The following is a 17136-nucleotide window of genomic DNA, read 5'->3' on the forward strand; positions in this document are numbered from 1 at the left end:
GCGGAAGACCAGAGTGGCCGCGCCGTCGTTGTCAGTGGACGACACGCAATTGCCGAGCCACGGAGAACACGTTGCTTTGCGATGTGCACCCGCCCCGTGGCTTACACCGCGAACAGTGGCCCTGTGGCGCAACGGATAACGCGTCTGACTACGGATCAGAAGATTCCAGGTTCGAATCCTGGCAGGGTCGGCATTTTGTTAGTTGCGGGGGCGTAGCTAGGCAATGCATTCCAATGTCTCCACCTTCGTGGAGTGCAATGTTAATCCTGAGCATCTCGCAGCTGCATCTCGAGACGATCGTGGTAAATATCGCTTCGTGCAAGCGTCAGCGTAGCGTCAGTCGAGCAAAGTCGAGACAAGTCAAGCTGAGAGATGATACGCAGTTAATTAAACGGTAGGCGCGTGAAACCGATGCACACAACGCTTTCCAAGTGTCCAATGCCACGCACCGAAAAGGACGGACTGCTGCACGCAGCAGAGTGGCGCAGTGGAAGCGTGCTGGGCCCATAACCCAGAGGTCCGTGGATCGAAACCACGCTCTGCTAAAATTATTCTTTTTCGTTGGTGCTTCGAGCTCGATCATTAAGCTTGGGGTGCGCTGATTCAGCGTCGTCAGTAAACCCTGTGAGTTGTGAAACGATGACGTCGTGTGAAGAATACGAGAAACACTTCCTAAGACGCAGACCTTCTTACGATTTTTTAGCAATTACATTCCTTGATCACAAGGGTAATGCTTTCTCGCGATATAAAAATCGCACTTCCCCGGCGGGGAATCGAACCCCGGTCTCCCGCGTGACAGGCGGGGATACTAACCACTATACTACCGAGGAACACGCAGGCGGTCTATACAATGCACGCACATTTCTGCTTCTCAAGTACGTGATACATCTAAAATCTAGCGTCCCGATGCTTCCAGAGTCAGCTGCTACGAAATAAAAGTATGCCCCAGGTGAGGCTCGAACTCACAACCCCGGCATTGCTCACGGCTACTGCCTTATAAGTACCGTGCGCTAACCAATTGCGCCACTGGCTCTACAGCGGAATGGTTTCAGTTAGCGGTATTCACTTTGCTGCCAAGCTGTTGTGGCTACAGACCCATCATACGATCATCACCTACGGCCATACTGCCACTTCAGCACCTGTCTACGAATGCTTCATACGATTCTTGTTTCATATGCTACACTTACAGGCATATCAACCGCTTGTCATCACCGAAAAAATGCAGAAAAACGGGCGCCTTGCATTCTGCTACCTGTCCAACAGCGGGGGCAGATGTATGGCAAGCTCTAGGCTGTGCAGGCGCACCGTGGCCGAGGAGCTGGAGGAGAGATGCCTTCCTTAGCAGCTCCCTGCAGAGTGCGGAAGACCAGAGTGGCCGCGCCGCCGTTGTCAGTGGACGACACGCAATTGCCGAGCCACGGAGAACACGTTGCTTTGCGATGTGCACCCGCCCCGTGGCTTACACCGCGAACAGTGGCCCTGTGGCGCAACGGATAACGCGTCTGACTACGGATCAGAAGATTCCACGTTCGAATCCTGGCAGGGTCGGCACTTTGTTAGTTGCGGGGGCGTAGCTAGGCAATGCATTCGAATGTCTCCACCTTCGTGGAGTGCAATGTTAATCCTGAGCATCTCGCAGCTGCATCTCGAGACGATCGTGGTAAATATCGCTTCGTGCAAGCGTCAGCGTAGCGTCAGTCGAGCAAAGTCGAGACAAGTCAAGCTGAGAGATGATACGCAGTTAATTAAACGGTAGGCGCGTGAAACCGATGCACACAACGCTTTCCAAGTGTCCAATGCCACGCACCGAAAAGGACGGACTGCTGCACGCAGCAGAGTGGCGCAGTGGAAGCGTGCTGGGCCCATAACCCAGAGGTCCGTGGATCGAAACCACGCTCTGCTAAAATTATTCTTTTTCGTTGGTGCTTCGAGCTCGATCATTAAGCTTGGGGTGCGCTGATTCAGCGTCGTCAGTAAACCCTGTGAGTTGTGAAACGATGACGTCGTGTGAAGAATACGAGAAACACTTCCTAAGACGCAGACCTTCTTACGATTTTTTAGCAATTACATTCCTTGATCACAAGGGTAATGCTTTCTCGCGATATAAAAATCGCACCTCCCCGGCGGGGAATCGAACCCCGGTCTCCCGCGTGACAGGCGGGGATACTAACCACTATACTACCGAGGAACACGCAGGCGGTCTATACAATGCACGCACATTTCTGCTTCTCAAGTACGTGATACATCTAAAATCTAGCGTCCCGATGCTTCCAGAGTCAGCTGCTACGAAATAAAAGTATGCCCCAGGTGAGGCTCGAACTCACAACACCGGCATTGCTCACGGCTACTGCCTTATAAGTACCGTGCGCTAACCAATTGCGCCACTGGGGCTACAGCGGAATGGTTTCAGTTAGCGGTATTCACTTTGCTGCCAAGCTGTTGTGGCTACAGACCCATCATACGATCATCACCTACGGCCATACTGCCACTTCAGCACCTGTCTACGAATGCTTCATACGATTCTTGTTTCATATGCTACACTTACAGGCATATCAACCGCTTGTCATCACCGAAAAAATGCAGAAAAACGGGCGCCTTGCATTCTGCTACCTGTCCAACAGCGGGGGCAGATGTATGGCAAGCTCTAGGCTGTGCAGGCGCACCGTGGCCGAGGAGCTGGAGGAGAGATGCCTTCCTTAGCAGCTCCCTGCAGAGTGCGGAAGACCAGAGTGGCCGCGCCGCCGTTGTCAGTGGACGACACGCAATTGCCGAGCCACGGAGAACACGTTGCTTTGCGATGTGCACCCGCCCCGTGGCTTACACCGCGAACAGTGGCCCTGTGGCGCAACGGATAACGCGTCTGACTACGGATCAGAAGATTCCAGGTTCGAATCCTGGCAGGGTCGGCATTTTGTTAGTTGCGGGGGCGTAGCTAGGCAATGCATTCCAATGTCTCCACCTTCGTGGAGTGCAATGTTAATCCTGAGCATCTCGCAGCTGCATCTCGAGACGATCGTGGTAAATATCGCTTCGTGCAAGCGTCAGCGTAGCGTCAGTCGAGCAAAGTCGAGACAAGTCAAGCTGAGAGATGATACGCAGTTAATTAAACGGTAGGCGCGTGAAACCGATGCACACAACGCTTTCCAAGTGTCCAATGCCACGCACCGAAAAGGACGGACTGCTGCACGCAGCAGAGTGGCGCAGTGGAAGCGTGCTGGGCCCATAACCCAGAGGTCCGTGGATCGAAACCACGCTCTGCTAAAACTATTCTTTTTCGTTGGTGCTTCGAGCTCGATCATTAAGCTTGGGGTGCGCTGATTCAGCGTCGTCAGTAAACCCTGTGAGTTGTGAAACGATGACGTCGTGTGAAGAATACGAGAAACACTTCCTAAGACGCAGACCTTCTTACGATTTTTTAGCAATTACATTCCTTGATCACAAGGGTAATGCTTTCTCGCGATATAAAAATCGCACCTCCCCGGCGGGGAATCGAACCCCGGTCTCCCGCGTGACAGGCGGCGATACTAACCACTATACTACCGAGGAACACGCAGGCGGTCTATACAATGCACGCACATTTCTGCTTCTCAAGTACGTGATACATCTAAAATCTAGCGTCCCGATGCTTCCAGAGTCAGCTGCTACGAAATAAAAGTATGCCCCAGGTGAGGCTCGAACTCACAACCCCGGCATTGCTCACGGCTACTGCCTTATAAGTACCGTGCGCTAACCAATTGCGCCACTGGGGCTACAGCGGAATGGTTTCAGTTAGCGGTATTCACTTTGCTGCCAAGCTGTTGTGGCTACAGACCCATCATACGATCATCACCTACGGCCATACTGCCACTTCAGCACCTGTCTACGAATGCTTCATACGATTCTTGTTTCATATGCTACACTTACAGGCATATCAACCGCTTGTCATCACCGAAAAAATGCAGAAAAACGGGCGCCTTGCATTCTGCTACCTGTCCAACAGCGGGGGCAGATGTATGGTAAGCTCTAGGCTGTGCAGGCGCACCGTGGCCGAGGAGCTGGAGGAGAGATGCCTTCCTTAGCAGCTCCCTGCAGAGTGCGGAAGACCAGAGTGGCCGCGCCGCCGTTGTCAGTGGACGACACGCAATTGCCGAGCCACGGAGAACACGTTGCTTTGCGATGTGCACCCGCCCCGTGGCTTACACCACGAACAGTGGCCCTGTGGCGCAACGGATAACGCGTCTGACTACGGATCAGAAGATTCCACGTTCGAATCCTGGCAGGGTCGGCACTTTGTTAGTTGCGGGGGCGTAGCTAGGCAATGCATTCGAATGTCTCCACCTTCGTGGAGTGCAATGTTAATCCTGAGCATCTCGCAGCTGCATCTCGAGACGATCGTGGTAAATATCGCTTCGTGCAAGCGTCAGCGTAGCGTCAGTCGAGCAAAGTCGAGACAAGTCAAGCTGAGAGATGATACGCAGTTAATTAAACGGTAGGCGCGTGAAACCGATGCACACAACGCTTTCCAAGTGTCCAATGCCACGCACCGAAAAGGACGGACTGCTGCACGCAGCAGAGTGGCGCAGTGGAAGCGTGCTGGGCCCATAACCCAGAGGTCCGTGGATCGAAACCACGCTGTGCTAAAATTATTCTTTTTCGTTGGTGCTTCGAGCTCGATCATTAAGCTTGGGGTGCGCTGATTCAGCGTCGTCAGTAAACCCTGTGAGTTGTGAAACGATGACGTCGTGTGAAGAATACGAGAAACACTTCCTAAGACGCAGACCTTCTTACGATTTTTTAGCAATTACATTCCTTGATCACAAGGGTAATGCTTTCTCGCGATATAAAAATCGCACCTCCCCGGCGGGGAATCGAACCCCGGTCTCCCGCGAGACAGGCGGGGATACTAACCACTATACTACCGAGGAACACGCAGGCGGTCTATACAATGCACGCACATTTCTGCTTCTCAAGTACGTGATACATCTAAAATCTAGCGTCCCGATGCTTCCAGAGTCAGCTGCTACGAAATAAAAGTATGCCCCAGGTGAGGCTCGAACTCACAACCCCGGCATTGCTCACGGCTACTGCCTTATAAGTACCGTGCGCTAACCAATTGCGCCCTTGGCTCTACAGCGGAATGGTTTCAGTTAGCGGTATTCACTTTGCTGCCAAGCTGTTGTGGCTACAGACCCATCATACGATCATCACCTACGGCCATACTGCCACTTCAGCACCTGTCTACGAATGCTTCATACGATTCTTGTTTCATATGCTACACTTACAGGCATATCAACCGCTTGTCATCACCGAAAAAATGCAGAAAAACGGGCGCCTTGCATTCTGCTACCTGTCCAACAGCGGGGGCAGATGTATGGCAAGCTCTAGGCTGTGCAGGCGCACCGTGGCCGAGGAGCTGGAGGAGAGATGCCTTCCTTAGCAGCTCCCTGCAGAGTGCGGAAGACCAGAGTGGCCGCGCCGCCGTTGTCAGTGGACGACACGCAATTGCCGAGCCACGGAGAACACGTTGCTTTGCGATGTGCACCCGCCCCGTGGCTTACACCGCGAACAGTGGCCCTGTGGCGCAACGGATAACGCGTCTGACTACGGATCAGAAGATTCCACGTTCGAATCCTGGCAGGGTCGGCACTTTGTTAGTTGCGGGGGCGTAGCTAGGCAATGCATTCGAATGTCTCCACCTTCGTGGAGTGCAATGTTAATCCTGAGCATCTCGCAGCTGCATCTCGAGACGATCGTGGTAAATATCGCTTCGTGCAAGCGTCAGCGTAGCGTCAGTCGAGCAAAGTCGAGACAAGTCAAGCTGAGAGATGATACGCAGTTAATTAAACGGTAGGCGCGTGAAACCGATGCACACAACGCTTTCCAAGTGTCCAATGCCACGCACCGAAAAGGACGGACTGCTGCACGCAGCAGAGTGGCGCAGTGGAAGCGTGCTGGGCCCATAACCCAGAGGTCCGTGGATCGAAACCACGCTCTGCTAAAATTATTCTTTTTCGTTGGTGCTTCGAGCTCGATCATTAAGCTTGGGGTGCGCTGATTCAGCGTCGTCAGTAAACCCTGTGAGTTGTGAAACGATGACGTCGTGTGAAGAATACGAGAAACACTTCCTAAGACGCAGACCTTCTTACGATTTTTTAGCAATTACATTCCTTGATCACAAGGGTAATGCTTTCTCGCGATATAAAAATCGCACCTCCCCGGCGGGGAATCGAACCCCGGTCTCCCGCGTGACAGGCGGGGATACTAACCACTACACTACCGAGGAACACACAGGCGGTCTATACAATGCACGCACATTTCTGCTTCTCAAGTACGTGATACATCTAAAATCTAGCGTCCCGATGCTTCCAGAGTCAGCTGCTACGAAATAAAAGTATGCCCCAGGTGAGGCTCGAACTCACAACCCCGGCATTGCTCACGGCTACTGCCTTATAAGTACCGTGCGCTAACCAATTGCGCCACTGGGGCTACAGCGGAATGGTTACAGTTAGCGGTATTCACTTTGCTGCCAAGCTGTTGTGGCTACAGACCCATCATACGATCATCACCTACGGCCATACTGCCACTTCAGCACCTGTCTACGAATGCTTCATACGATTCTTGTTTCATATGCTACACTTACAGGCATATCAACCGCTTGTCATCACCGAAAAAATGCAGAAAAACGGGCGCCTTGCATTCTGCTACCTGTCCAACAGCGGGGGCAGATGTATGGCAAGCTCTAGGCTGTGCAGGCGCACCGTGGCCGAGGAGCTGGAGGAGAGATGCCTTCCTTAGCAGCTCCCTGCAGAGTGCGGAAGACCAGAGTGGCCGCGCCGTCGTTGTCAGTGGACGACACGCAATTGCCGAGCCACGGAGAACACGTTGCTTTGCGATGTGCACCCGCCCCGTGGCTTACACCGCGAACAGTGGCCCTGTGGCGCAACGGATAACGCGTCTGACTACGGATCAGAAGATTCCAGGTTCGAATCCTGGCAGGGTCGGCATTTTGTTAGTTGCGGGGGCGTAGCTAGGCAATGCATTCCAATGTCTCCACCTTCGTGGAGTGCAATGTTAATCCTGAGCATCTCGCAGCTGCATCTCGAGACGATCGTGGTAAATATCGCTTCGTGCAAGCGTCAGCGTAGCGTCAGTCGAGCAAAGTCGAGACAAGTCAAGCTGAGAGATGATACGCAGTTAATTAAACGGTAGGCGCGTGAAACCGATGCACACAACGCTTTCCAAGTGTCCAATGCCACGCACCGAAAAGGACGGACTGCTGCACGCAGCAGAGTGGCGCAGTGGAAGCGTGCTGGGCCCATAACCCAGAGGTCCGTGGATCGAAACCACGCTCTGCTAAAATTATTCTTTTTCGTTGGTGCTTCGAGCTCGATCATTAAGCTTGGGGTGCGCTGATTCAGCGTCGTCAGTAAACCCTGTGAGTTGTGAAACGATGACGTCGTGTGAAGAATACGAGAAACACTTCCTAAGACGCAGACCTTCTTACGATTTTTTAGCAATTACATTCCTTGATCACAAGGGTAATGCTTTCTCGCGATATAAAAATCGCACTTCCCCGGCGGGGAATCGAACCCCGGTCTCCCGCGTGACAGGCGGGGATACTAACCACTATACTACCGAGGAACACGCAGGCGGTCTATACAATGCACGCACATTTCTGCTTCTCAAGTACGTGATACATCTAAAATCTAGCGTCCCGATGCTTCCAGAGTCAGCTGCTACGAAATAAAAGTATGCCCCAGGTGAGGCTCGAACTCACAACCCCGGCATTGCTCACGGCTACTGCCTTATAAGTACCGTGCGCTAACCAATTGCGCCACTGGCTCTACAGCGGAATGGTTTCAGTTAGCGGTATTCACTTTGCTGCCAAGCTGTTGTGGCTACAGACCCATCATACGATCATCACCTACGGCCATACTGCCACTTCAGCACCTGTCTACGAATGCTTCATACGATTCTTGTTTCATATGCTACACTTACAGGCATATCAACCGCTTGTCATCACCGAAAAAATGCAGAAAAACGGGCGCCTTGCATTCTGCTACCTGTCCAACAGCGGGGGCAGATGTATGGCAAGCTCTAGGCTGTGCAGGCGCACCGTGGCCGAGGAGCTGGAGGAGAGATGCCTTCCTTAGCAGCTCCCTGCAGAGTGCGGAAGACCAGAGTGGCCGCGCCGCCGTTGTCAGTGGACGACACGCAATTGCCGAGCCACGGAGAACACGTTGCTTTGCGATGTGCACCCGCCCCGTGGCTTACACCGCGAACAGTGGCCCTGTGGCGCAACGGATAACGCGTCTGACTACGGATCAGAAGATTCCACGTTCGAATCCTGGCAGGGTCGGCACTTTGTTAGTTGCGGGGGCGTAGCTAGGCAATGCATTCGAATGTCTCCACCTTCGTGGAGTGCAATGTTAATCCTGAGCATCTCGCAGCTGCATCTCGAGACGATCGTGGTAAATATCGCTTCGTGCAAGCGTCAGCGTAGCGTCAGTCGAGCAAAGTCGAGACAAGTCAAGCTGAGAGATGATACGCAGTTAATTAAACGGTAGGCGCGTGAAACCGATGCACACAACGCTTTCCAAGTGTCCAATGCCACGCACCGAAAAGGACGGACTGCTGCACGCAGCAGAGTGGCGCAGTGGAAGCGTGCTGGGCCCATAACCCAGAGGTCCGTGGATCGAAACCACGCTCTGCTAAAATTATTCTTTTTCGTTGGTGCTTCGAGCTCGATCATTAAGCTTGGGGTGCGCTGATTCAGCGTCGTCAGTAAACCCTGTGAGTTGTGAAACGATGACGTCGTGTGAAGAATACGAGAAACACTTCCTAAGACGCAGACCTTCTTACGATTTTTTAGCAATTACATTCCTTGATCACAAGGGTAATGCTTTCTCGCGATATAAAAATCGCACCTCCCCGGCGGGGAATCGAACCCCGGTCTCCCGCGTGACAGGCGGGGATACTAACCACTATACTACCGAGGAACACGCAGGCGGTCTATACAATGCACGCACATTTCTGCTTCTCAAGTACGTGATACATCTAAAATCTAGCGTCCCGATGCTTCCAGAGTCAGCTGCTACGAAATAAAAGTATGCCCCAGGTGAGGCTCGAACTCACAACACCGGCATTGCTCACGGCTACTGCCTTATAAGTACCGTGCGCTAACCAATTGCGCCACTGGGGCTACAGCGGAATGGTTTCAGTTAGCGGTATTCACTTTGCTGCCAAGCTGTTGTGGCTACAGACCCATCATACGATCATCACCTACGGCCATACTGCCACTTCAGCACCTGTCTACGAATGCTTCATACGATTCTTGTTTCATATGCTACACTTACAGGCATATCAACCGCTTGTCATCACCGAAAAAATGCAGAAAAACGGGCGCCTTGCATTCTGCTACCTGTCCAACAGCGGGGGCAGATGTATGGCAAGCTCTAGGCTGTGCAGGCGCACCGTGGCCGAGGAGCTGGAGGAGAGATGCCTTCCTTAGCAGCTCCCTGCAGAGTGCGGAAGACCAGAGTGGCCGCGCCGCCGTTGTCAGTGGACGACACGCAATTGCCGAGCCACGGAGAACACGTTGCTTTGCGATGTGCACCCGCCCCGTGGCTTACACCGCGAACAGTGGCCCTGTGGCGCAACGGATAACGCGTCTGACTACGGATCAGAAGATTCCAGGTTCGAATCCTGGCAGGGTCGGCATTTTGTTAGTTGCGGGGGCGTAGCTAGGCAATGCATTCCAATGTCTCCACCTTCGTGGAGTGCAATGTTAATCCTGAGCATCTCGCAGCTGCATCTCGAGACGATCGTGGTAAATATCGCTTCGTGCAAGCGTCAGCGTAGCGTCAGTCGAGCAAAGTCGAGACAAGTCAAGCTGAGAGATGATACGCAGTTAATTAAACGGTAGGCGCGTGAAACCGATGCACACAACGCTTTCCAAGTGTCCAATGCCACGCACCGAAAAGGACGGACTGCTGCACGCAGCAGAGTGGCGCAGTGGAAGCGTGCTGGGCCCATAACCCAGAGGTCCGTGGATCGAAACCACGCTCTGCTAAAACTATTCTTTTTCGTTGGTGCTTCGAGCTCGATCATTAAGCTTGGGGTGCGCTGATTCAGCGTCGTCAGTAAACCCTGTGAGTTGTGAAACGATGACGTCGTGTGAAGAATACGAGAAACACTTCCTAAGACGCAGACCTTCTTACGATTTTTTAGCAATTACATTCCTTGATCACAAGGGTAATGCTTTCTCGCGATATAAAAATCGCACCTCCCCGGCGGGGAATCGAACCCCGGTCTCCCGCGTGACAGGCGGCGATACTAACCACTATACTACCGAGGAACACGCAGGCGGTCTATACAATGCACGCACATTTCTGCTTCTCAAGTACGTGATACATCTAAAATCTAGCGTCCCGATGCTTCCAGAGTCAGCTGCTACGAAATAAAAGTATGCCCCAGGTGAGGCTCGAACTCACAACCCCGGCATTGCTCACGGCTACTGCCTTATAAGTACCGTGCGCTAACCAATTGCGCCACTGGGGCTACAGCGGAATGGTTTCAGTTAGCGGTATTCACTTTGCTGCCAAGCTGTTGTGGCTACAGACCCATCATACGATCATCACCTACGGCCATACTGCCACTTCAGCACCTGTCTACGAATGCTTCATACGATTCTTGTTTCATATGCTACACTTACAGGCATATCAACCGCTTGTCATCACCGAAAAAATGCAGAAAAACGGGCGCCTTGCATTCTGCTACCTGTCCAACAGCGGGGGCAGATGTATGGTAAGCTCTAGGCTGTGCAGGCGCACCGTGGCCGAGGAGCTGGAGGAGAGATGCCTTCCTTAGCAGCTCCCTGCAGAGTGCGGAAGACCAGAGTGGCCGCGCCGCCGTTGTCAGTGGACGACACGCAATTGCCGAGCCACGGAGAACACGTTGCTTTGCGATGTGCACCCGCCCCGTGGCTTACACCACGAACAGTGGCCCTGTGGCGCAACGGATAACGCGTCTGACTACGGATCAGAAGATTCCACGTTCGAATCCTGGCAGGGTCGGCACTTTGTTAGTTGCGGGGGCGTAGCTAGGCAATGCATTCGAATGTCTCCACCTTCGTGGAGTGCAATGTTAATCCTGAGCATCTCGCAGCTGCATCTCGAGACGATCGTGGTAAATATCGCTTCGTGCAAGCGTCAGCGTAGCGTCAGTCGAGCAAAGTCGAGACAAGTCAAGCTGAGAGATGATACGCAGTTAATTAAACGGTAGGCGCGTGAAACCGATGCACACAACGCTTTCCAAGTGTCCAATGCCACGCACCGAAAAGGACGGACTGCTGCACGCAGCAGAGTGGCGCAGTGGAAGCGTGCTGGGCCCATAACCCAGAGGTCCGTGGATCGAAACCACGCTGTGCTAAAATTATTCTTTTTCGTTGGTGCTTCGAGCTCGATCATTAAGCTTGGGGTGCGCTGATTCAGCGTCGTCAGTAAACCCTGTGAGTTGTGAAACGATGACGTCGTGTGAAGAATACGAGAAACACTTCCTAAGACGCAGACCTTCTTACGATTTTTTAGCAATTACATTCCTTGATCACAAGGGTAATGCTTTCTCGCGATATAAAAATCGCACCTCCCCGGCGGGGAATCGAACCCCGGTCTCCCGCGAGACAGGCGGGGATACTAACCACTATACTACCGAGGAACACGCAGGCGGTCTATACAATGCACGCACATTTCTGCTTCTCAAGTACGTGATACATCTAAAATCTAGCGTCCCGATGCTTCCAGAGTCAGCTGCTACGAAATAAAAGTATGCCCCAGGTGAGGCTCGAACTCACAACCCCGGCATTGCTCACGGCTACTGCCTTATAAGTACCGTGCGCTAACCAATTGCGCCCTTGGCTCTACAGCGGAATGGTTTCAGTTAGCGGTATTCACTTTGCTGCCAAGCTGTTGTGGCTACAGACCCATCATACGATCATCACCTACGGCCATACTGCCACTTCAGCACCTGTCTACGAATGCTTCATACGATTCTTGTTTCATATGCTACACTTACAGGCATATCAACCGCTTGTCATCACCGAAAAAATGCAGAAAAACGGGCGCCTTGCATTCTGCTACCTGTCCAACAGCGGGGGCAGATGTATGGCAAGCTCTAGGCTGTGCAGGCGCACCGTGGCCGAGGAGCTGGAGGAGAGATGCCTTCCTTAGCAGCTCCCTGCAGAGTGCGGAAGACCAGAGTGGCCGCGCCGCCGTTGTCAGTGGACGACACGCAATTGCCGAGCCACGGAGAACACGTTGCTTTGCGATGTGCACCCGCCCCGTGGCTTACACCGCGAACAGTGGCCCTGTGGCGCAACGGATAACGCGTCTGACTACGGATCAGAAGATTCCACGTTCGAATCCTGGCAGGGTCGGCACTTTGTTAGTTGCGGGGGCGTAGCTAGGCAATGCATTCGAATGTCTCCACCTTCGTGGAGTGCAATGTTAATCCTGAGCATCTCGCAGCTGCATCTCGAGACGATCGTGGTAAATATCGCTTCGTGCAAGCGTCAGCGTAGCGTCAGTCGAGCAAAGTCGAGACAAGTCAAGCTGAGAGATGATACGCAGTTAATTAAACGGTAGGCGCGTGAAACCGATGCACACAACGCTTTCCAAGTGTCCAATGCCACGCACCGAAAAGGACGGACTGCTGCACGCAGCAGAGTGGCGCAGTGGAAGCGTGCTGGGCCCATAACCCAGAGGTCCGTGGATCGAAACCACGCTGTGCTAAAATTATTCTTTTTCGTTGGTGCTTCGAGCTCGATCATTAAGCTTGGGGTGCGCTGATTCAGCGTCGTCAGTAAACCCTGTGAGTTGTGAAACGATGACGTCGTGTGAAGAATACGAGAAACACTTCCTAAGACGCAGACCTTCTTACGATTTTTTAGCAATTACATTCCTTGATCACAAGGGTAATGCTTTCTCGCGATATAAAAATCGCACCTCCCCGGCGGGGAATCGAACCCCGGTCTCCCGCGAGACAGGCGGGGATACTAACCACTATACTACCGAGGAACACGCAGGCGGTCTATACAATGCACGCACATTTCTGCTTCTCAAGTACGTGATACATCTAAAATCTAGCGTCCCGATGCTTCCAGAGTCAGCTGCTACGAAATAAAAGTATGCCCCAGGTGAGGCTCGAACTCACAACCCCGGCATTGCTCACGGCTACTGCCTTATAAGTACCGTGCGCTAACCAATTGCGCCCTTGGCTCTACAGCGGAATGGTTTCAGTTAGCGGTATTCACTTTGCTGCCAAGCTGTTGTGGCTACAGACCCATCATACGATCATCACCTACGGCCATACTGCCACTTCAGCACCTGTCTACGAATGCTTCATACGATTCTTGTTTCATATGCTACACTTACAGGCATATCAACCGCTTGTCATCACCGAAAAAATGCAGAAAAACGGGCGCCTTGCATTCTGCTACCTGTCCAACAGCGGGGGCAGATGTATGGCAAGCTCTAGGCTGTGCAGGCGCACCGTGGCCGAGGAGCTGGAGGAGAGATGCCTTCCTTAGCAGCTCCCTGCAGAGTGCGGAAGACCAGAGTGGCCGCGCCGCCGTTGTCAGTGGACGACACGCAATTGCCGAGCCACGGAGAACACGTTGCTTTGCGATGTGCACCCGCCCCGTGGCTTACACCGCGAACAGTGGCCCTGTGGCGCAACGGATAACGCGTCTGACTACGGATCAGAAGATTCCACGTTCGAATCCTGGCAGGGTCGGCACTTTGTTAGTTGCGGGGGCGTAGCTAGGCAATGCATTCGAATGTCTCCACCTTCGTGGAGTGCAATGTTAATCCTGAGCATCTCGCAGCTGCATCTCGAGACGATCGTGGTAAATATCGCTTCGTGCAAGCGTCAGCGTAGCGTCAGTCGAGCAAAGTCGAGACAAGTCAAGCTGAGAGATGATACGCAGTTAATTAAACGGTAGGCGCGTGAAACCGATGCACACAACGCTTTCCAAGTGTCCAATGCCACGCACCGAAAAGGACGGACTGCTGCACGCAGCAGAGTGGCGCAGTGGAAGCGTGCTGGGCCCATAACCCAGAGGTCCGTGGATCGAAACCACGCTCTGCTAAAATTATTCTTTTTCGTTGGTGCTTCGAGCTCGATCATTAAGCTTGGGGTGCGCTGATTCAGCGTCGTCAGTAAACCCTGTGAGTTGTGAAACGATGACGTCGTGTGAAGAATACGAGAAACACTTCCTAAGACGCAGACCTTCTTACGATTTTTTAGCAATTACATTCCTTGATCACAAGGGTAATGCTTTCTCGCGATATAAAAATCGCACCTCCCCGGCGGGGAATCGAACCCCGGTCTCCCGCGTGACAGGCGGGGATACTAACCACTATACTACCGAGGAACACGCAGGCGGTCTATACAATGCACGCACATTTCTGCTTCTCAAGTACGTGATACATCTAAAATCTAGCGTCCCGATGCTTCCAGAGTCAGCTGCTACGAAATAAAAGTATGCCCCAGGTGAGGCTCGAACTCACAACACCGGCATTGCTCACGGCTACTGCCTTATAAGTACCGTGCGCTAACCAATTGCGCCACTGGGGCTACAGCGGAATGGTTTCAGTTAGCGGTATTCACTTTGCTGCCAAGCTGTTGTGGCTACAGACCCATCATACGATCATCACCTACGGCCATACTGCCACTTCAGCACCTGTCTACGAATGCTTCATACGATTCTTGTTTCATATGCTACACTTACAGGCATATCAACCGCTTGTCATCACCGAAAAAACGCAGAAAAACGGGCGCCTTGCATTCTGCTACCTGTCCAACAGCGGGGGCAGATGTATGGCAAGCTCTAGGCTGTGCAGGCGCACCGTGGCCGAGGAGCTGGAGGAGAGATGCCTTCCTTAGCAGCTCCCTGCAGAGTGCGGAAGACCAGAGTGGCCGCGCCGCCGTTGTCAGTGGACGACACGCAATTGCCGAGCCACGGAGAACACGTTGCTTTGCGATGTGCACCCGCCCCGTGGCTTACACCGCGAACAGTGGCCCTGTGGCGCAACGGATAACGCGTCTGACTACGGATCAGAAGATTCCAGGTTCGAATCCTGGCAGGGTCGGCATTTTGTTAGTTGCGGGGGCGTAGCTAGGCAATGCATTCCAATGTCTCCACCTTCGTGGAGTGCAATGTTAATCCTGAGCATCTCGCAGCTGCATCTCGAGACGATCGTGGTAAATATCGCTTCGTGCAAGCGTCAGCGTAGCGTCAGTCGAGCAAAGTCGAGACAAGTCAAGCTGAGAGATGATACGCAGTTAATTAAACGGTAGGCGCGTGAAACCGATGCACACAACGCTTTCCAAGTGTCCAATGCCACGCACCGAAAAGGACGGACTGCTGCACGCAGCAGAGTGGCGCAGTGGAAGCGTGCTGGGCTCATAACCCAGAGGTCCGTGGATCGAAACCACGCTCTGCTAAAACTATTCTTTTTCGTTGGTGCTTCGAGCTCGATCATTAAGCTTGGGGTGCGCTGATTCAGCGTCGTCAGTAAACCCTGTGAGTTGTGAAACGATGACGTCGTGTGAAGAATACGAGAAACACTTCCTAAGACGCAGACCTTCTTACGATTTTTTAGCAATTACATTCCTTGATCACAAGGGTAATGCTTTCTCGCGATATAAAAATCGCACCTCCCCGGCGGGGAATCGAACCCCGGTCTCCCGCGTGACAGGCGGCGATACTAACCACTATACTACCGAGGAACACGCAGGCGGTCTATACAATGCACGCACATTTCTGCTTCTCAAGTACGTGATACATCTAAAATCTAGCGTCCCGATGCTTCCAGAGTCAGCTGCTACGAAATAAAAGTATGCCCCAGGTGAGGCTCGAACTCACAACCCCGGCATTGCTCACGGCTACTGCCTTATAAGTACCGTGCGCTAACCAATTGCGCCACTGGGGCTACAGCGGAATGGTTTCAGTTAGCGGTATTCACTTTGCTGCCAAGCTGTTGTGGCTACAGACCCATCATACGATCATCACCTACGGCCATACTGCCACTTCAGCACCTGTCTACGAATGCTTCATACGATTCTTGTTTCATATGCTACACTTACAGGCATATCAACCGCTTGTCATCACCGAAAAAATGCAGAAAAACGGGCGCCTTGCATTCTGCTACCTGTCCAACAGCGGGGGCAGATGTATGGCAAGCTCTAGGCTGTGCAGGCGCACCGTGGCCGAGGAGCTGGAGGAGAGATGCCTTCCTTAGCAGCTCCCTGCAGAGTGCGGAAGACCAGAGTGGCCGCGCCGCCGTTGTCAGTGGACGACACGCAATTGCCGAGCCACGGAGAACACGTTGCTTTGCGATGTGCACCCGCCCCGTGGCTTACACCACGAACAGTGGCCCTGTGGCGCAACGGATAACGCGTCTGACTACGGATCAGAAGATTCCACGTTCGAATCCTGGCAGGGTCGGCACTTTGTTAGTTGCGGGGGCGTAGCTAGGCAATGCATTCGAATGTCTCCACCTTCGTGGAGTGCAATGTTAATCCTGAGCATCTCGCAGCTGCATCTCGAGACGATCGTGGTAAATATCGCTTCGTGCAAGCGTCAGCGTAGCGTCAGTCGAGCAAAGTCGAGACAAGTCAAGCTGAGAGATGATACGCAGTTAATTAAACGGTAGGCGCGTGAAACCGATGCACACAACGCTTTCCAAGTGTCCAATGCCACGCACCGAAAAGGACGGACTGCTGCACGCAGCAGAGTGGCGCAGTGGAAGCGTGCTGGGCCCATAACCCAGAGGTCCGTGGATCGAAACCACGCTCTGCTAAAATTATTCTTTTTCGTTGGTGCTTCGAGCTCGATCATTAAGCTTGGGGTGCGCTGATTCAGCGTCGTCAGTAAACCCTGTGAGTTGTGAAACGATGACGTCGTGTGAAGAATACGAGAAACACTTCCTAAGACGCAGACCTTCTTACGATTTTTTAGCAATTACATTCCTTGATCACAAGGGTAATGCTTTCTCGCGATATAAAAATCGCACCTCCCCGGCGGGGAATCGAACCCCGGTCTCCCGCGTGACAGGCGGGGATACTAACCACTATACTACCGAGGAACACGCAGGC

General features: G+C 52.9%; 48 non-coding genes across 48 annotated transcripts; 26 read left to right on the plus strand and 22 right to left on the minus strand.

Moving 5' to 3' along the window:
* Positions 1–117: 117 nt before the first annotated feature.
* Positions 118–190, plus strand: Trnar-acg (transfer RNA arginine (anticodon ACG)). Its single transcript has one exon. It is a non-coding gene; the product is annotated as a tRNA-Arg (tRNA).
* A 283-nt stretch (positions 191–473) lies between these two features.
* Positions 474–545, plus strand: Trnam-cau (transfer RNA methionine (anticodon CAU)). Its single transcript has one exon. It is a non-coding gene; the product is annotated as a tRNA-Met (tRNA).
* A 213-nt stretch (positions 546–758) lies between these two features.
* Positions 759–830, minus strand: Trnad-guc (transfer RNA aspartic acid (anticodon GUC)). The gene has a single exon. It is a non-coding gene; the product is annotated as a tRNA-Asp (tRNA).
* Positions 831–941: 111 nt separating this feature from the next.
* Positions 942–1031, minus strand: Trnai-uau (transfer RNA isoleucine (anticodon UAU)). Its single transcript is given in 2 exon segments — positions 942–977; positions 996–1031. It is a non-coding gene; the product is annotated as a tRNA-Ile (tRNA).
* A 444-nt stretch (positions 1032–1475) lies between these two features.
* Trnar-acg (transfer RNA arginine (anticodon ACG)) lies at positions 1476–1548 on the plus strand. The gene has a single exon. It is a non-coding gene; the product is annotated as a tRNA-Arg (tRNA).
* Positions 1549–1831: 283 nt separating this feature from the next.
* On the plus strand, positions 1832–1903 carry Trnam-cau (transfer RNA methionine (anticodon CAU)). The gene has a single exon. It is a non-coding gene; the product is annotated as a tRNA-Met (tRNA).
* A 213-nt stretch (positions 1904–2116) lies between these two features.
* On the minus strand, positions 2117–2188 carry Trnad-guc (transfer RNA aspartic acid (anticodon GUC)). The gene has a single exon. It is a non-coding gene; the product is annotated as a tRNA-Asp (tRNA).
* A 111-nt stretch (positions 2189–2299) lies between these two features.
* Positions 2300–2391, minus strand: Trnai-uau (transfer RNA isoleucine (anticodon UAU)). The gene is given in 2 exon segments: positions 2300–2335; positions 2354–2391. It is a non-coding gene; the product is annotated as a tRNA-Ile (tRNA).
* Positions 2392–2833: 442 nt separating this feature from the next.
* Positions 2834–2906, plus strand: Trnar-acg (transfer RNA arginine (anticodon ACG)). The gene has a single exon. It is a non-coding gene; the product is annotated as a tRNA-Arg (tRNA).
* A 283-nt stretch (positions 2907–3189) lies between these two features.
* Positions 3190–3261, plus strand: Trnam-cau (transfer RNA methionine (anticodon CAU)). The gene has a single exon. It is a non-coding gene; the product is annotated as a tRNA-Met (tRNA).
* Positions 3262–3474: 213 nt separating this feature from the next.
* On the minus strand, positions 3475–3546 carry Trnad-guc (transfer RNA aspartic acid (anticodon GUC)). Its single transcript has one exon. It is a non-coding gene; the product is annotated as a tRNA-Asp (tRNA).
* A 111-nt stretch (positions 3547–3657) lies between these two features.
* On the minus strand, positions 3658–3749 carry Trnai-uau (transfer RNA isoleucine (anticodon UAU)). Its single transcript is given in 2 exon segments — positions 3658–3693; positions 3712–3749. It is a non-coding gene; the product is annotated as a tRNA-Ile (tRNA).
* Positions 3750–4191: 442 nt separating this feature from the next.
* Positions 4192–4264, plus strand: Trnar-acg (transfer RNA arginine (anticodon ACG)). The gene has a single exon. It is a non-coding gene; the product is annotated as a tRNA-Arg (tRNA).
* A 283-nt stretch (positions 4265–4547) lies between these two features.
* Positions 4548–4619, plus strand: Trnam-cau (transfer RNA methionine (anticodon CAU)). Its single transcript has one exon. It is a non-coding gene; the product is annotated as a tRNA-Met (tRNA).
* Positions 4620–4832: 213 nt separating this feature from the next.
* Trnad-guc (transfer RNA aspartic acid (anticodon GUC)) lies at positions 4833–4904 on the minus strand. Its single transcript has one exon. It is a non-coding gene; the product is annotated as a tRNA-Asp (tRNA).
* A 645-nt stretch (positions 4905–5549) lies between these two features.
* On the plus strand, positions 5550–5622 carry Trnar-acg (transfer RNA arginine (anticodon ACG)). Its single transcript has one exon. It is a non-coding gene; the product is annotated as a tRNA-Arg (tRNA).
* Positions 5623–5905: 283 nt separating this feature from the next.
* Positions 5906–5977, plus strand: Trnam-cau (transfer RNA methionine (anticodon CAU)). Its single transcript has one exon. It is a non-coding gene; the product is annotated as a tRNA-Met (tRNA).
* A 213-nt stretch (positions 5978–6190) lies between these two features.
* On the minus strand, positions 6191–6262 carry Trnad-guc (transfer RNA aspartic acid (anticodon GUC)). The gene has a single exon. It is a non-coding gene; the product is annotated as a tRNA-Asp (tRNA).
* A 111-nt stretch (positions 6263–6373) lies between these two features.
* Trnai-uau (transfer RNA isoleucine (anticodon UAU)) lies at positions 6374–6465 on the minus strand. Its single transcript is given in 2 exon segments — positions 6374–6409; positions 6428–6465. It is a non-coding gene; the product is annotated as a tRNA-Ile (tRNA).
* A 442-nt stretch (positions 6466–6907) lies between these two features.
* Positions 6908–6980, plus strand: Trnar-acg (transfer RNA arginine (anticodon ACG)). The gene has a single exon. It is a non-coding gene; the product is annotated as a tRNA-Arg (tRNA).
* A 283-nt stretch (positions 6981–7263) lies between these two features.
* On the plus strand, positions 7264–7335 carry Trnam-cau (transfer RNA methionine (anticodon CAU)). Its single transcript has one exon. It is a non-coding gene; the product is annotated as a tRNA-Met (tRNA).
* Positions 7336–7548: 213 nt separating this feature from the next.
* On the minus strand, positions 7549–7620 carry Trnad-guc (transfer RNA aspartic acid (anticodon GUC)). The gene has a single exon. It is a non-coding gene; the product is annotated as a tRNA-Asp (tRNA).
* A 111-nt stretch (positions 7621–7731) lies between these two features.
* Positions 7732–7821, minus strand: Trnai-uau (transfer RNA isoleucine (anticodon UAU)). Its single transcript is given in 2 exon segments — positions 7732–7767; positions 7786–7821. It is a non-coding gene; the product is annotated as a tRNA-Ile (tRNA).
* Positions 7822–8265: 444 nt separating this feature from the next.
* Positions 8266–8338, plus strand: Trnar-acg (transfer RNA arginine (anticodon ACG)). Its single transcript has one exon. It is a non-coding gene; the product is annotated as a tRNA-Arg (tRNA).
* Positions 8339–8621: 283 nt separating this feature from the next.
* Trnam-cau (transfer RNA methionine (anticodon CAU)) lies at positions 8622–8693 on the plus strand. Its single transcript has one exon. It is a non-coding gene; the product is annotated as a tRNA-Met (tRNA).
* A 213-nt stretch (positions 8694–8906) lies between these two features.
* Trnad-guc (transfer RNA aspartic acid (anticodon GUC)) lies at positions 8907–8978 on the minus strand. Its single transcript has one exon. It is a non-coding gene; the product is annotated as a tRNA-Asp (tRNA).
* A 111-nt stretch (positions 8979–9089) lies between these two features.
* Positions 9090–9181, minus strand: Trnai-uau (transfer RNA isoleucine (anticodon UAU)). Its single transcript is given in 2 exon segments — positions 9090–9125; positions 9144–9181. It is a non-coding gene; the product is annotated as a tRNA-Ile (tRNA).
* Positions 9182–9623: 442 nt separating this feature from the next.
* On the plus strand, positions 9624–9696 carry Trnar-acg (transfer RNA arginine (anticodon ACG)). Its single transcript has one exon. It is a non-coding gene; the product is annotated as a tRNA-Arg (tRNA).
* A 283-nt stretch (positions 9697–9979) lies between these two features.
* On the plus strand, positions 9980–10051 carry Trnam-cau (transfer RNA methionine (anticodon CAU)). Its single transcript has one exon. It is a non-coding gene; the product is annotated as a tRNA-Met (tRNA).
* A 213-nt stretch (positions 10052–10264) lies between these two features.
* Positions 10265–10336, minus strand: Trnad-guc (transfer RNA aspartic acid (anticodon GUC)). The gene has a single exon. It is a non-coding gene; the product is annotated as a tRNA-Asp (tRNA).
* Positions 10337–10447: 111 nt separating this feature from the next.
* Positions 10448–10539, minus strand: Trnai-uau (transfer RNA isoleucine (anticodon UAU)). Its single transcript is given in 2 exon segments — positions 10448–10483; positions 10502–10539. It is a non-coding gene; the product is annotated as a tRNA-Ile (tRNA).
* A 442-nt stretch (positions 10540–10981) lies between these two features.
* Trnar-acg (transfer RNA arginine (anticodon ACG)) lies at positions 10982–11054 on the plus strand. Its single transcript has one exon. It is a non-coding gene; the product is annotated as a tRNA-Arg (tRNA).
* Positions 11055–11337: 283 nt separating this feature from the next.
* Trnam-cau (transfer RNA methionine (anticodon CAU)) lies at positions 11338–11409 on the plus strand. Its single transcript has one exon. It is a non-coding gene; the product is annotated as a tRNA-Met (tRNA).
* A 213-nt stretch (positions 11410–11622) lies between these two features.
* Positions 11623–11694, minus strand: Trnad-guc (transfer RNA aspartic acid (anticodon GUC)). The gene has a single exon. It is a non-coding gene; the product is annotated as a tRNA-Asp (tRNA).
* A 645-nt stretch (positions 11695–12339) lies between these two features.
* Positions 12340–12412, plus strand: Trnar-acg (transfer RNA arginine (anticodon ACG)). The gene has a single exon. It is a non-coding gene; the product is annotated as a tRNA-Arg (tRNA).
* Positions 12413–12695: 283 nt separating this feature from the next.
* Trnam-cau (transfer RNA methionine (anticodon CAU)) lies at positions 12696–12767 on the plus strand. Its single transcript has one exon. It is a non-coding gene; the product is annotated as a tRNA-Met (tRNA).
* Positions 12768–12980: 213 nt separating this feature from the next.
* On the minus strand, positions 12981–13052 carry Trnad-guc (transfer RNA aspartic acid (anticodon GUC)). Its single transcript has one exon. It is a non-coding gene; the product is annotated as a tRNA-Asp (tRNA).
* Positions 13053–13697: 645 nt separating this feature from the next.
* On the plus strand, positions 13698–13770 carry Trnar-acg (transfer RNA arginine (anticodon ACG)). The gene has a single exon. It is a non-coding gene; the product is annotated as a tRNA-Arg (tRNA).
* Positions 13771–14053: 283 nt separating this feature from the next.
* Trnam-cau (transfer RNA methionine (anticodon CAU)) lies at positions 14054–14125 on the plus strand. Its single transcript has one exon. It is a non-coding gene; the product is annotated as a tRNA-Met (tRNA).
* Positions 14126–14338: 213 nt separating this feature from the next.
* On the minus strand, positions 14339–14410 carry Trnad-guc (transfer RNA aspartic acid (anticodon GUC)). Its single transcript has one exon. It is a non-coding gene; the product is annotated as a tRNA-Asp (tRNA).
* Positions 14411–14521: 111 nt separating this feature from the next.
* On the minus strand, positions 14522–14613 carry Trnai-uau (transfer RNA isoleucine (anticodon UAU)). Its single transcript is given in 2 exon segments — positions 14522–14557; positions 14576–14613. It is a non-coding gene; the product is annotated as a tRNA-Ile (tRNA).
* A 442-nt stretch (positions 14614–15055) lies between these two features.
* On the plus strand, positions 15056–15128 carry Trnar-acg (transfer RNA arginine (anticodon ACG)). Its single transcript has one exon. It is a non-coding gene; the product is annotated as a tRNA-Arg (tRNA).
* Positions 15129–15411: 283 nt separating this feature from the next.
* Positions 15412–15483, plus strand: Trnam-cau (transfer RNA methionine (anticodon CAU)). The gene has a single exon. It is a non-coding gene; the product is annotated as a tRNA-Met (tRNA).
* A 213-nt stretch (positions 15484–15696) lies between these two features.
* Positions 15697–15768, minus strand: Trnad-guc (transfer RNA aspartic acid (anticodon GUC)). The gene has a single exon. It is a non-coding gene; the product is annotated as a tRNA-Asp (tRNA).
* Positions 15769–15879: 111 nt separating this feature from the next.
* Positions 15880–15971, minus strand: Trnai-uau (transfer RNA isoleucine (anticodon UAU)). Its single transcript is given in 2 exon segments — positions 15880–15915; positions 15934–15971. It is a non-coding gene; the product is annotated as a tRNA-Ile (tRNA).
* A 442-nt stretch (positions 15972–16413) lies between these two features.
* On the plus strand, positions 16414–16486 carry Trnar-acg (transfer RNA arginine (anticodon ACG)). The gene has a single exon. It is a non-coding gene; the product is annotated as a tRNA-Arg (tRNA).
* Positions 16487–16769: 283 nt separating this feature from the next.
* Trnam-cau (transfer RNA methionine (anticodon CAU)) lies at positions 16770–16841 on the plus strand. The gene has a single exon. It is a non-coding gene; the product is annotated as a tRNA-Met (tRNA).
* A 213-nt stretch (positions 16842–17054) lies between these two features.
* Trnad-guc (transfer RNA aspartic acid (anticodon GUC)) lies at positions 17055–17126 on the minus strand. The gene has a single exon. It is a non-coding gene; the product is annotated as a tRNA-Asp (tRNA).
* Between the last annotated feature and the right edge of the window lie 10 nt (positions 17127–17136).

The sequence above is a fragment of the Schistocerca gregaria genome, chromosome 8 (assembly GCF_023897955.1).
Source record: "Schistocerca gregaria isolate iqSchGreg1 chromosome 8, iqSchGreg1.2, whole genome shotgun sequence".
Classification (NCBI taxonomy): Eukaryota; Metazoa; Arthropoda; class Insecta; order Orthoptera; family Acrididae; genus Schistocerca; species Schistocerca gregaria.